General features: G+C 29.8%; 1 protein-coding gene across 7 annotated transcripts in view; it reads right to left on the bottom strand.

Moving 5' to 3' along the window:
- The window catches only part of LOC112687740 (basement membrane-specific heparan sulfate proteoglycan core protein), a 166,588-nt gene that overhangs the window by 95,806 nt on the left and 56,182 nt on the right, over positions 1-14,600 (bottom strand). The gene's annotated exons all lie outside the window — the stretch shown is intronic.

The following is a 14,600-nucleotide window of genomic DNA, read 5'->3' on the forward strand; positions in this document are numbered from 1 at the left end:
TGTGTGTGTGTGTGTGTGTGTGTGTGTGTGTGTGTGTGTGTGTGTGTATGTATACGCAACAAAACTATAAATATAATGTTCCTATCAAAGAAAAAATATTTTGAGTTCAACAACATAGTATTTATTATGATAGTTGTGCTCCAATTTTTTCCATCGAGTTTTACGAAAATGAAAATAATTTACAATTAGTGAGTGTTCACCGATATTAAATCCACTTGTTTCGAAAAAAAACTTCAGTTTGGGTTAGTGATGGAGCAAGAGTATTTTTTTTAAACTTAAATTTTTATAGTTTTTATTCATTCAAATACGTCAACTAATCAAATTCAGTCAGCCAATCAATGGTGTTTTATTAAAATATATTCATAAAGGACTGTATGAATTTTTAAATCGTTAAGTTAAAATAATTGATTATTATAAAAATCCGTAAACTAAACTATTTCTTATGTCCGTTGTTCGTGTAAGTAAAATATTTATTAGCCGAATTAGTACGAATTATTTGCTTCTAAGTCTTGTAATAGGTATCTAACATGCACTTAAAAAATATACGATTGAGCAATGTGACGAAATTACGTCACGTATACTTAAGTAGAATAGTTATGAACATTAAATGATGTCTTTGCGCTTTTCAATTTACAAACTCATTAATCATATTATGATTAGTTACATCCGAATATTAATTACAATAATCATTTTCTTCGGCACTACAATGCACTCAAAATAGTATACGGGCAATAAAATATTGATTTTTAATGAACATATTTAGTAAAAAGGCCTAAATTGTCATATCATCCTAATAATAAACGAAATCAATTAACAACTAATAAAAAATGTATTTTCGCTATCTATAAACTGTGCATCATGAAGATCACATTAATACACATTATGAATTAATATATCCATGCACATGTCAATTTAGTTTTTTATGTAACCGTGTAATACTAATGAACATAAATATTTACATAATATATATAAATAAATGTTGAGGATTAATTTGTAATACATATATTTGGTCTCACCGATAATAAAGTCGACACTGATAAGTCGTTCATGGTTAGTGAAATATGCATCAATAACAATTACGTATATAATAAACTCAATTAGTTAACATCTTATTCTAAAATAGTCAAAATATTTTTTACATAGCGTACAATATTTTGAAAATCCTGCATTAAGCCTCACCAAGAAAACTTAAAATTATTTTTATATCTTAAATAAATAAAAAAAAAAGCTGCACCATAAACCTTTCCTCAATATATACTGAATCAAATAATTAACTTAAATTCAACAGAATTAAATAAAACAACATTTTGTTTTTACAATATAGACCTCATATTCTTTTTACTTCAAAGTAAACTTATTCTCACACGTAAAAATTTTTACCGATTCTTCCGAATTAAGTTCATATAGAACCGCCATGTCAACGATTTCAGATAATAAAAAAACATCAATTCTAATTTCTTTTTCTAAGAATAATGATACCGTTGGGTTTGTAAGCACCTAAATTGATTCTCAAATATGAGAAAACAATCGAAAATCATTCATTCTAATTCGTTAATTGCATTGTTTAATGTACGCAATGATAATAGACATTACTATTATTATTTTACGTATTAAGTACCGTAGAACTTCGTTTAATTGGAATCGATTTCTAGACACAAATAATAGTTGCAGAAATATTTATTTACCCAAACACTATGAACAACCTACTCCGATATAATTTTCACGAAACTTTTATTCATACGTACAAGTGCTTTTCGCTTATGGGGATCAAGATTTTTTTCTTGTCATATAAAATTATCATTAATCGACTCTAACTCAATCATACTAATTACACTAAATACATAATAATAAGAGATAAGAGGTGACTCCCGTCACGCTTAAACACGTTTAAAATTTTAATGAGTCAAATATGAAATCTACAATCTTACGAATTACTTATATTTTACTATCGTTGTGTCCGACTTCTAGCGGCCGACCAGGAAATCCCTTTTATTCTCATCAAATTTCACTATTCATCTGATCTACGCTATAATACTTAATCAAACACTATCAATAATTTTATCAGTTATGATAAATATTTATATTTAATTTCATTGTGCGATCATGTATTATTAGTTATAAGATATGATTTTGAAGACTGACTTTTACATTTTTTTTTTTTTAATATTCTTAATCAATGTTTTTCTGGCTTAAATCATGTTTCGATAACATACGAGATTAAATAACAAAATTGTATTTTGTAATTATGAAATTTGTTTGGGTTCATGAAGGCATCAATATTCGAGTCCTAATTTCTATATATTAAGCTGTAGTGCTAGATCTAGATAACGTTATAACTCTATTGTTGGTTTGTATGCATCAATTAAAAAAAACGATGCATGATGGCATCACGCAGACATCTACCGGGCGCCGCTTAATTGTATGAAGTTAAGAATAATTAGTGTTCATTTATAGTTATGAATTTTTAATTTGATATAGACGAATTAATTACTACAAGCCAATATTTTAAGTATTGGATATGGGTTTATATTGCTTTTTATTTTGATAAAAGGCTTTCTTATCAAATTTAAAATAATGTATATTCAATCTAACTATGTAACCTTGTAGCACTATACATTTTGCATATTATTGATAAAAAAAAGAAGCTATTTGGCATTAATTACTATGATAAAAAATAGATAAATAATAATAATAATAATTTAGCAGACTTTTAAAGAAAAGAATACAGAACTTTGTTTTTTCGAGAGGTTTTGTTATTGAGAATAAAGTATTTTAGTATTAAGGAGCAATTTTTACAAATTTTTGGATAATTAATTGTGTTTATCGTTTTTTACTTAAAGTATTGTAAATTATAACAATTTATTTAACATTTATTTTTTTATTTTTTTTATTTTTATTTTTAAATCGCTATAAGCACTAAATACGATATTACCATAAAAATTATGTTAATATTTATATTATAAATTTGAATGGATCGATAAAAATGTAATTGCTTTTTGATTCCAAATTTTAGAACTTAAACATTACAATATTTATATCGATAATTTAAGAAAAAATTGTTCACTATCATGATTATTTGCTGTTAGTAAATATGTTTAACGTTCACTGTATCTATGTTCTATGCTAGTATTTATTACTAAAAAGTGTCAGCTTTCGGAAGATGTCCATAAATAGGAGTTTCACTGTGTTTACCTTAGCGATACTCTTAAGAATAATATAATTGGAATGGTAGATTACAGAATATGTAGTCTTATAAAAAAAAATTAAAAACGTTAAAACTAACAAGTACGAAATTTTTATAATTTTCCGTTTCATATAGTTTATATGTCGTTTATTTTAATTATTAGAGTATTTATACTTGAATATTATATGTAATCAAAGCCTTTTATCTGAACAATTTATAGTGAATTCATCAATCTAACACCAGCAATTTATTAAGTAAAATTAATCGCCCACCATAACACTCATGTATCAGTTAAATGAACCGGTATTATGAACCACATATTATGATAATATTAAGATTGATTAGGTTCCCGTTTTTATCGTACTGTTATTTTATAATCTATTTCGTAAATTCTTGGTGAAATTTTTATGTACGCTATGGCAAATTAAAATATAATAACAATATGCGTAGTTGTAACACGTTGTATACATATGTATCTATATCGTAGAGAAAAATGTACACATTTATTGGAATTGTATTTGATTTAGCAAGATTTAAAACTAGTCAGAGTTTTAAATGTAAACACCGTAAAAAAAATATTAAAATATGCATACGCACATATACAGCCGGCTTATCTTAAATCACGACACTTATTGCCCGGCCGTTATATCGAGTCATAAAATAATGATTGAAAAACCTTGCGCATATTTTTTTTAATAGTATAAGGTCATTGTCTTGGACCTAACTCACAACAGGTACATAAAATAAACCATATAAGTAGTAAACGGTCGAAATGAACAGTGTTTAAATTATAAAATACCGTACAAGGAGTGTGTATGACCAATACCAATTTGAAGTAATTTCACAACACATTTATACAGATGGAAATATTTACATGTACGCACACTAATAAATTAATTTTAACGTGCATCTTGTCATGATAAAAGTACGGTTTACGAATTACTTCAAAAATGATGTATGCCACGGGTGAAAATCGGTAGTTGTCATAATCAGTAAGCCGTCTTATTTTTAACGAAATATCAATTACATGGAAACGGACAAGCTTTTAAAAGTCACAAAAAATTAGACATGTCCGTCTACGATACAAAAATATAAATTTCTCAATCAATACAATGAAAAGTTGCTGCTACCTACGATCTTGCAATACTTTTTTCATTCGTGTGCAGTTGTAATTTTTGTACGAAAATCATTAAACAAAACGACAACACACGTGGACGACCCTTTTTCGAGGCACCGGATGCGCGTTTCACTCGTGCCCACCTGGAGAACATTCTCGCTGTGGCCCGAACTACGAAGTTGCGCGTGCACACACGAACCAAAAACAGCCGCTGGCCAGCGGATCGACAGCGCCAGGACAAGCTGTTCGTCCACTTGTCGGCAAATCTATCATTCGATAATTACCGATGTGAGATCGGAAATTAGAATATCCTTAAATCGGCCAAGGTCGTCAGCACCGAGCTAATGCGTAACGAAATGAGCGTGTTGCGTACATCATCCAGATTGACGAAATCAATAAATAAAACGTCCGAAATCGGAAAACATCAATCCGAATGGTCTGCGCTTAATCAATCATTGCTCCGAAATTACTACGTGTGGATTACCTATCATTTAGTAACGCATGTTAAAGTTTCATATCTAAGGTTTATCGAATGGCCGAATTCTTAATATAATTCCGTTCATTTTATATTGATAAGATCACTTAATTATGCTGCTGAACTGTTTGGACAGTAATATGTATGTTTAATATCTATTCTAGAACAACGGTCTATAATTTATAAATTAATGTTTTCACGTAGTCACTGACAATCATAAAACTTATATGTACGATTCTTTTAAAGAAAATTACACACGTTCCGGATTCAGGTGTATGATAAACCCTCCACTCCTTTCTTGATCGCTCCACTTATCCAGTGCAACCCCTTGAACATTACGAGCAGCTCTATCCAAAGGTGACAAAAAGAACTTTTGTCTAAAATCGATATACCTTCTGACAACATTGTCGTGTGCGGACAGAACTATGGAACTAGGAAACGATCGAGATTTTATCACGAATAAAAGTTTTAAAAATAACAATCTCAACATCGTACATTGTCCATACGGTATGTCAAAAGAAATGGAGTAGCCTTACAGCGATTGCCTCGATCAATCAGTAGAGAAAAAAAATAACCGGAAATAACGTTGATCAGTAAAACGTTGACAAATCACTGCAGTGACGAGTAAACGGGACGAAATGTGACGACTTAAACAAGGCCTAAAATAAAATAATAATAAATGATTGAATGATTGACATTAACACGGTAGTTTTAAGCAGACCACACAAATTTGCATGTTAAAAACGAGAAAATAATAAAAATAAAAAAAATCTTAACCTTTTACAAAACACGATTTGACCGGCAACGAGAGGTATATCAGTCATTATCTTTCTGTTCCACTATTATACTCAGTGTGACGAAAAGTATGACGAGTGCCCTATTGGGGTGTAAGTTTTATTTCATTTTTTTGATAGAAATTCTTTTTAAAGTTATGTTATTTTTTCCGCATTTTCAACAAATTTTAAATTTCTTAAAAATATTTATTATATGCTATAACTTCTGTGATTACGGTAAATTTGTAATACTGTGCATGGTTTTATTATTTTTCATTCGTTGCATGGTTATTGAGAAATAACGTAGGAAAAAACTATAAATCTATATTCTATACAGAATAATATATGTACCCGCACTCTCACCCCCACGAGCCTATTTGTATTGCGTTCGACCCGAACAAAAACGACCAATCCATAAATATAAATTATTATTATTAAGCATGTGTTCAGAATAATATGTATAATTTATTCGAGATCTGCTTGCTCGGAAATACAAAGCCGTACGATGAGTAGCCCAAAGTCCATCAACCATCGATTGGCATACCATTATGACTTAATCTCTTGACCAAGAATTTTTTCACAAAAATACGAGCGGCAGTAAGGAACCGTAATCATCATAATAAAATTGCAGTCACCTTTACCTAGATTGGGTTTAGTATTATTGTTCTTACGCACGTCTGAAATAAATATCACGTCGAAAATATGAATGTTCCATGATTTGAAAATTATAATAATGACAAACAAAAAACATAACCAAAAATGGTTTTACTGTAGGTGTGTGTTTAGAGATTGCTAGACAAAATAGTGAGTCACTGATATTCCAGGAAGTGCGTAAAATCGTTTATATATTAATATAATTGGCACCCAACTATTAGCGTTTATGATTTTCATAATTTAAGTATTAAATTTCTCAAACAGTTCACGATGTTTGGACACCCACACATACACACACATGTATGAAACGTGACGGGACTTAAAAAACGATATTCAAATAGTTGCGTTTAATTGATTGGTGAGAAATATACATAAAAAATAAAAAAACCTCAATCCTAAACTCACAAATGCCCGTCATTGTGCACATGTTGTATACCAATATTAGGGTACGTACTCAAGTTTGATTATTATATGCTGTAGGTATATTGCCGGTACCCAGCGAAAACCGAGATTGACCGGGACAAGACTAAATGGTGCCAAATATATTTTAAAGAACTATTGCTGATTCGAGAGACTGAAAAGGCCTTGGGCCTTCTGTAAAAATGTTCAACATATATTTTAGTCTCATTAAGGTCCGCAAGTGTAATTCTATCGCTATGCGTTTGACCGTATAATCCGCACGACCCAATAACGATCAGAAACTAGTTGAAATAGAAAAATAAAAATCATGGGCGGTGCACCCACCCAGTGTCAGCACTACAAATGTTGAATTTATTTTTTAGGACTATTAACATTAACTTGGTGATTATAATGGTCGAGGGCTCGAGCCCATCGGTGCTTGACGTGTGTGATCGCACCTGATTAGTGACGTATTACCAAAAGAGATTGCGGCCTTTTAATTTAATGTGGCATTCATAATTTATATGAACATTTTAATAACTCTATGTGACTGGTGGTGCACCAACGTATCATCATATTTTCTGAATATACGAAAAATAATAAGCTAAAAAAAATTAGCGAACGGCCATTAGCGTCCCTATATCCATTTATATAGAGGGGATGAACTTGATATATGCACTCATTTTTATGAGTTTTCCTAGTGTTATATAAATTGTAAATAACAAAAATGTTTAGAAAAAAAAGACCATGGGGTCACCTCTCTGCTGAAGACGACCCTGCGTACTGCGTATATATCAGTTGTGTACACAACTGCACTTAGTAGACCACGTTTGCTGCGATCACGCTGTTCATATTTCTAGAAACTCAATTATATTAAATTAAGCAGAGTATCAATAGTTTAAAATGTAAATATATGTTTTAATTCGGACCTATCATTTAAGTGCCACCAAGAAATAATTTTGAATAAATCTTATACAACGCTAAGCTTTATTATTAGGAATACCTATAAATTTAAACAGATATCAAGCTTAGACAAGGTTATATTGCTTGCTCGTACAATCTACTTTAGAATTTTGAATCATAATCTGGTCTCAGAACTTATCTGCATAGTTAAATGATCTTGAATAATTTCCATATAAATTTTTTTGCCTATGTCGCTAATACAAAATAATTCTCACTTAAATTTCGATAACAAATAATCTGTTTCTCGTTCTTATTTTTATTTTTATTTTTGTTTCTCGTTTTATAGTGCAGATTCTTTTTTTCACGTGCCTTATTATTAGCTAATAAAATATCCACATCTATAGATTTTTTTTGATTCCAGTCGTGATAAATTCAATTCTAATGTTATTTTGACATTAAGAAGCATAATCGAGTATGAAATGTTTATAATAATATTAAAAAATTATTTTCATAATTTTTATTAATTTATTTTAATTTCTATGTTAAATAATATGGTGTATTATTCTGTATTTGTATTTTGTAAAATAAATGTTAATTGAGTCATCATATATAAGTCATGTTTGTTCGTCCTTGTAATAAATGTCAATTGTATTTTGATCACATATCCAAATGGCTTAAGCCCGTTAAATTATTACAAATAAATTTACTGTTGCATTGTGACGCGGCTCAGTTGAAAGAAAAAATTCTATTTGAAATAAATTACCAAGCCCGGTCGCGTGCAACGATGATAGTAACAAATAATAATAATAACAGCGTCCACTTGGGTATTTGAGTACATGCACACATCGTCGTTGCGCGTACGCGGGCGGTCGTGACATTCGTATTGAGTGACACGCGAAAACAGCGGTTTTTTCTTTTTTTTTTTTTTAATTTCTTTAAGTTCGTCGGACTTTACCAGCTCGTATACGCATGCACATCGTATCATAGCTGTTGCGCAATGTTCAGGATCAATTATTGCTCGTGACAGTACAACGCGTTTTTAATGATTGTTATTATGTGCGATGATATCGTACATGTTATTCGACCGCGGATCCCTGGGTGAAAAAAAAGGGAAAAAAGAAAACAAAAACGCGTGAAGATTTCCAGATGCAAACATACGATCAATAATATCGAACGAATCCTCCTCCTATTCCATTTTTTCCCAAGCGATCTTGTTTTGTTAGCTCAGGAAACAGTCCGAACCGCTTGCCAGCGTATATCACAGTCCGATCGTAAAATCGTAAGATCATTGAGTTGGTCATGGAAATCTTTCGATATTTCACACGTTCAACTACCGAATGAAAAATTAATCGACGATCGAACTTCTATAACTATTGTACATATTTTACATTATACAACCGATTGGTTCATTGATTATTATTATTTTTTTTTAATCGTTTTATTTTATATATTAACATTATATAGATTGTTTTAAGCGTTTCTCTGACAATTTATATATATATATATATTTATACACGAAACTTCAAAAGACTTAAGATGAATTTTAGTGTTAATATATTACGCTGCTAATAAATCACCATATATTTCGAATGATATTAAACGATAATGAATTCCTAGAAGTTTAAAATTACACTTTATGATCACACATGCACACACGCACACATTATATATATATATACATAGAATCATTTTTAATTTTTACGCATCACTAATGTATAGTTTAGTAATTATTTTGCTTATCGTTATGTTTTATTGATTGTAAAATTAAAATTGATGAATATTGATTATTAATCATGTATAATGTTATAATTATTTTTTAAATTGACTATAGACGACTTAGAAATAGATTCAATTCTCATAAGCGTCTGCAAAAACTAATAAAATAAACGTTATAGGATATTGCGAATTTTTTATGTTTGCGATAAATGCACAGGGTATCAATTGGGTATGTTAATAATGTTCATATCCAAACTGTTAGTTTAAATGAACGGCGCCAACCAAAATACATTCGAAAGTAAATATGATAAAAAGGAAAAAAATGAATGACAAAAAAGCTGAACATTTCAATTATCTATTATCCATGTAATATATATTTTAAAGCGTTGGGTTTGCACTTCAACTCTTAACCAGTTCAAATGTAGATAAACGACGAGGTTTTCGTTCACCGTAAGCTCGAATGTAACACTGAAGTGTGGGCAGTACAAGTGCGTAAGACTATTTAAATGTATACCATATGATAAATTTCGGTGCACAAGAATCACCTAAATTTTATTAGATTACTAATTAACACTCAAATTGATCCGGGTATTTGGGAGCCAATTCGAGTGCCCCTATGTTACTATACTCAAATTATCTCCTGTTACAATAGATATAATTTGATATTGATTTTTGATATTGCTATATTTATCGATATTGAAAACTATTAGAGTATATTATTTATTTACTTATTTAATTATTATTTGGAGTTATTGTGAACAGTGATGCGATCAGGAACTATTTTAGGAGGAGGTAGGTTATACCTACATTTGAAAAAAATGGATTTCTAGAGATGTTTTACGGACAGAATGGGGTAAGCTTAAGTTAACTTCATATTCGGGAAAGGGGGTCACAACTTCCAAACTGTCCACTGTTTTTGACATTGATAGTGCATATACTACAACAAAACTTGTTTTATATTTTAAATTTTAAACTTATGAACTAAAACAAAATAAATGTATTGCTGGTCGCGTTAACAATTTAACAGTCGAAAACGCTAATACGTATATAAACGTGAATATAATAAAGATATAAATGCCGAATTGTCGTGCCTATTTCTCGCTACAGTGTCGAAGCAACGTCAGAACGAACGGGGCACGTGCTCCAGGTTCCGCGATTTTGGGGCTCCGTTATTTATAGTGCTCCCACCTGAATGAAACCAAAAAAAAAAAAAAATTTCCCTAGACATACTCACAACATATTACTCAAAATACCCAAGTATCACAAAAAATTTTACTTAATTTCTAACAGATTATTTTCGTTAGATACATTGAAAATATAATGTTTATTTAAACTAAAATGCTAAACGTTTTTATCTTCGTTATTGGTTCATTGCATATTCGCATTTGATGTAGCAATTAATATGTGTATATAATATTAATAATAATACTTGGCTATTTTCTACACAACATATAAATAAATTCGATTCGATTAAATAAATACATTTAATGAAGTTTTTGGATTTTTGTATGATGTTGAGAAACTTTGTCATGTCTATGATTTAGAAATTTTAAATTTCTGCAAAGATTTGGAAATACATTTGTCAGAGAATGACAAATAAGACATAAATGGTTATAATTTATATGAAGAAATATTAATTTTCTGCCATTTAATTGATAAAAATACTTCACCACTTCAAGTTCTAACTGAAATAAAAAAATTGAACACATTTCCCAACTTGAATATTGCATTTCGAATTATGTTAACAATTTCTATTATGTCAGATGGAGCAGAGAGAACATTCTTTATATTAAAATTTATTATAACATATTTACGAAGTACCATGTCACAACTAAGACTTACTGGACTCGCTACAATTTGTATAGAAAAAGAACTTTCTGTACAACTAAATTATGAAGATATTATAAGTGACTTTGCACCCAAAAAAGCTAGAAAAATTAAAGAACTATAATTCCTAATTAACAAAATTTTATTTAAACAATGTATTCTGTATTTAAAATATTATAAATTGTTCAATACACATTTTTTTTTTAAACTTCTTTTATAAATTAAAGTTATTACTTACCTATTAGTTATTATAAATTTATTTAGTAAAAGTAATCATTAATAACATTTGTATTTTGAGTTTTTATAATAATGATTAAGATGATCAGTTTATTTTTTATGCAAATAATATAATACCTAACTATTGTGCAGTAATTGTTTGTTTAAAAATCGATGGACAAAATTATATTTTGAATTAAATCTATAATTAATTTAGAATGGCGATGTAATGTATAAGATACGAATGAGAACCCCACATTTTTTATTTGCCCCGAGCCCAGCAAAACCTTGTTCCGCCACTGGATTGCTAATTTTGGTTTTATTAATTACCATTAGACAATAACTGGAGTATAATGTAGTAATGTAATAATGTTTTTATTAGTTTTCAAATTAAGACTATAGGTTGATACCCGATACTAATATCTGTACTATCATGTCAGTATTAATAATTTAGTTTAATATTTTTATCAAAATTCTATAATATTCAGTGAAAAAGGAAAAAGTGTGTGTTGATAAATTAGTTCTTACTATAATACACTGAATAAAAACACGTATCTATAAATGAAAATAATAATATTTTGTAAATAACACGCGTCTTCTATTTCAGGCTTGAATATTTTAATTTTTTTGTTATAAAAAATGTTAATTACATTAATATGCATGATATTAACTATGTTTATAAACTACCTAGCAATATGTTTAATATTAGTTTATTTAAACAATTATTTAGTTTTTTAGCTGTCCTTAAAATTAACATAGTTAGAGTTACGTGTTATTAGGGTCAATATAACGACATTGTATAAATTGATAGTTTATATCAATTGTATTGATTCGATTTATGGGAATTTTCAAATAGGAGGCAATTCGTATAACCTTATTTTTAAAAAAATATACGGGAGGGAATTCGAGTTTCCCTATATATTTCGTCTTTCTGGCATTTAAGCATTCTTGAACACCGCTGTATACATCGATATACATGTAGGGCTGGAGTGGGAAAGCGGGATACTGGGAGTTTCTTGTTTGATTGGGCCGCTTTTACTTGTTGGGAAGTTCTTTTTTTTAGGTTTATCGGTTTAGACTCATTATATCGACAGACATAGACGCATTTTCTAAGGCGATTGCATTAGAAACTATCTAAAATTAAATAAACGGTTTTTTAATTTTTAATCATAATATTAAGTATTTAAATTCTCAAAATAATATACAATAATTTTATATGAAAATATATATTTTCCCAGGGTTGTTTGATTTGATTTATCTAAGTGGGCCGTTTTTTTTTTTTATTTTCCCGATAGAAATTTCTGACCCAATCCAGCCCTGTATACATGTACATTTAAGAAATTTAATTTAATGAAATTCTGTTGCTGGCTACTACATAATGAGTTTTAATGATAACAATGTAGTAATATACGTACAATGCGCAGAGACGTTGAAGACCAATCATATCTGAATGATCTAAAACTAATTGCCGAGTATATACGACAACGGTCGAATGAGAAAAAGTTCAATTAAACGCTATGCGTCTCCTAGGGTTAAGCGTCATTTTTCATCGATCGGCGTCCAAAAAATATATCGAAATTTGACTAGATCTCGTATTAAAAAAAAAAAATTGAATCCTAAGATTTCTTGGCACATGTGTTGTAAACTCAAAACATGTGTATAGAACTGTAGGCGCGCGCACAAATACACACACACACGTGCACAAATATTCGCGTGCACGCATGCACTAACACGCTCACCACACTCTCACACATTACGCAGAATATCGGATTACACGACAATTACAAGGAAATAAACATTTTTTTTTTTATTTCTTTCACACGACATATTAATCGAAAGATATATGTGTGCTATGCGCAACAACTTTTATTATAATTATTATTATTATCATTGGACCATTTCCAACAATTATAATAATAATAACGCACGTGTGTAATATAGTCAGTCTAGCAGTCGTTCGATTCAGAAGATGCGCAAACGAAGCGGACACATCGAAATTCTGACGTTATCATAAACTTTCTGAAAACCGAGAGCTAAGCCACTGCCAGATGTGTTTAATAATAATACACAATGATGGCGATGCGCGAGTTATAATAAAACGCTGAAACTATGTCAAACGCTTGTCGCGGATTAGAGTACATTGGCGACTGCGGCGGCGGCGGCAGTGGATAAGTGTGCATAGACAGACAATTGATACACGTGGGTGATTGACTCATTGTGAAATAGTGGTAGCATGAATAAAATATTTTATCTTGAAAAATTACGATACTTTTTGCGTATTATAAAATGAAAATTTCTAAAAAAAAAAAAAATATGAAAAAATTAAAAATAAAAGAAAAAACGAACAATGGTTCCTGATGATATATTCAATTGTAACGCGTTTCAGCTCCAACGATTATGGATTATTATTATTACCTATGCAATGCGTGGTGCGACTCACGAGCACAATCAATTATTAATTTAATTGCTTCGTTAAAATCGTTTGTTTTATATTTCGATGGAAGCACGTGTATAATGTCAACGGGAGAGTTTATTTTAAAATTTTAAAACACGTTCATCGTCCAACGTCCCCATCGACCAAACGAAAAATTAATTTCGATTTCATGTTATGTTATATGTTACATGTTATATTAATTTCATGTTACTGCGGTTAATTGCGATAAACATGATAGGATTGTCTAACAAATTTATACTTGTTCTGAGGAACATAAGATCCCGCTCGTACGAAATTTTCGAAACGAAATTCTGTTTAGATTGGACCTACTATTGTACCTACTGATTTTAAATCGTATAAACATGTGTTGCATGAACGCATTCTAAGGAAATAAAACATGTCAATACGAGCCGTTGGGTTTATTCATTGTTTTACGGTATCCACATTCCAGCAGCGACCTATAACTCAAAAAAATTGTATAAGCGCCGCCGTATTAGAATATAGCTGACTTCTGCCGCATATATATTTATGTATATGATACTAAAAACAGATCTATTACAGTCCCATAAACATTTCTCAAAAAATAAATTAATTAATTAATTAATTTTATATTCACAAACGAGAACACGGTATAAACTTTTTTTCAAAACAATAATTTTAACATCTCAATTACGAGTTCAAAATAATAATACAACATCACTGTTTATTTTTTTATTTTTCAAAAAGAGCAAAGTGAAAAGAGTTCCGGGTTCGCGGTTTTAGTACGAAGCCCATCCATAACGGTTTTAAATAACATCATAAACCAATAAGTTAAAAGTTTAAAAATCGAAATTTGAAATTAAATATAATTTATATTAATATTGAGGAATGGACAAAAAATGTACGTAAAAGTGCTTATTCAA

Source organism: Sipha flava, unplaced genomic scaffold, assembly GCF_003268045.1.
Source record: "Sipha flava isolate LNK unplaced genomic scaffold, YSA_version1 35a_pilon_pilon, whole genome shotgun sequence".
NCBI lineage: Eukaryota > Metazoa > Arthropoda > Insecta > Hemiptera > Aphididae > Sipha > Sipha flava.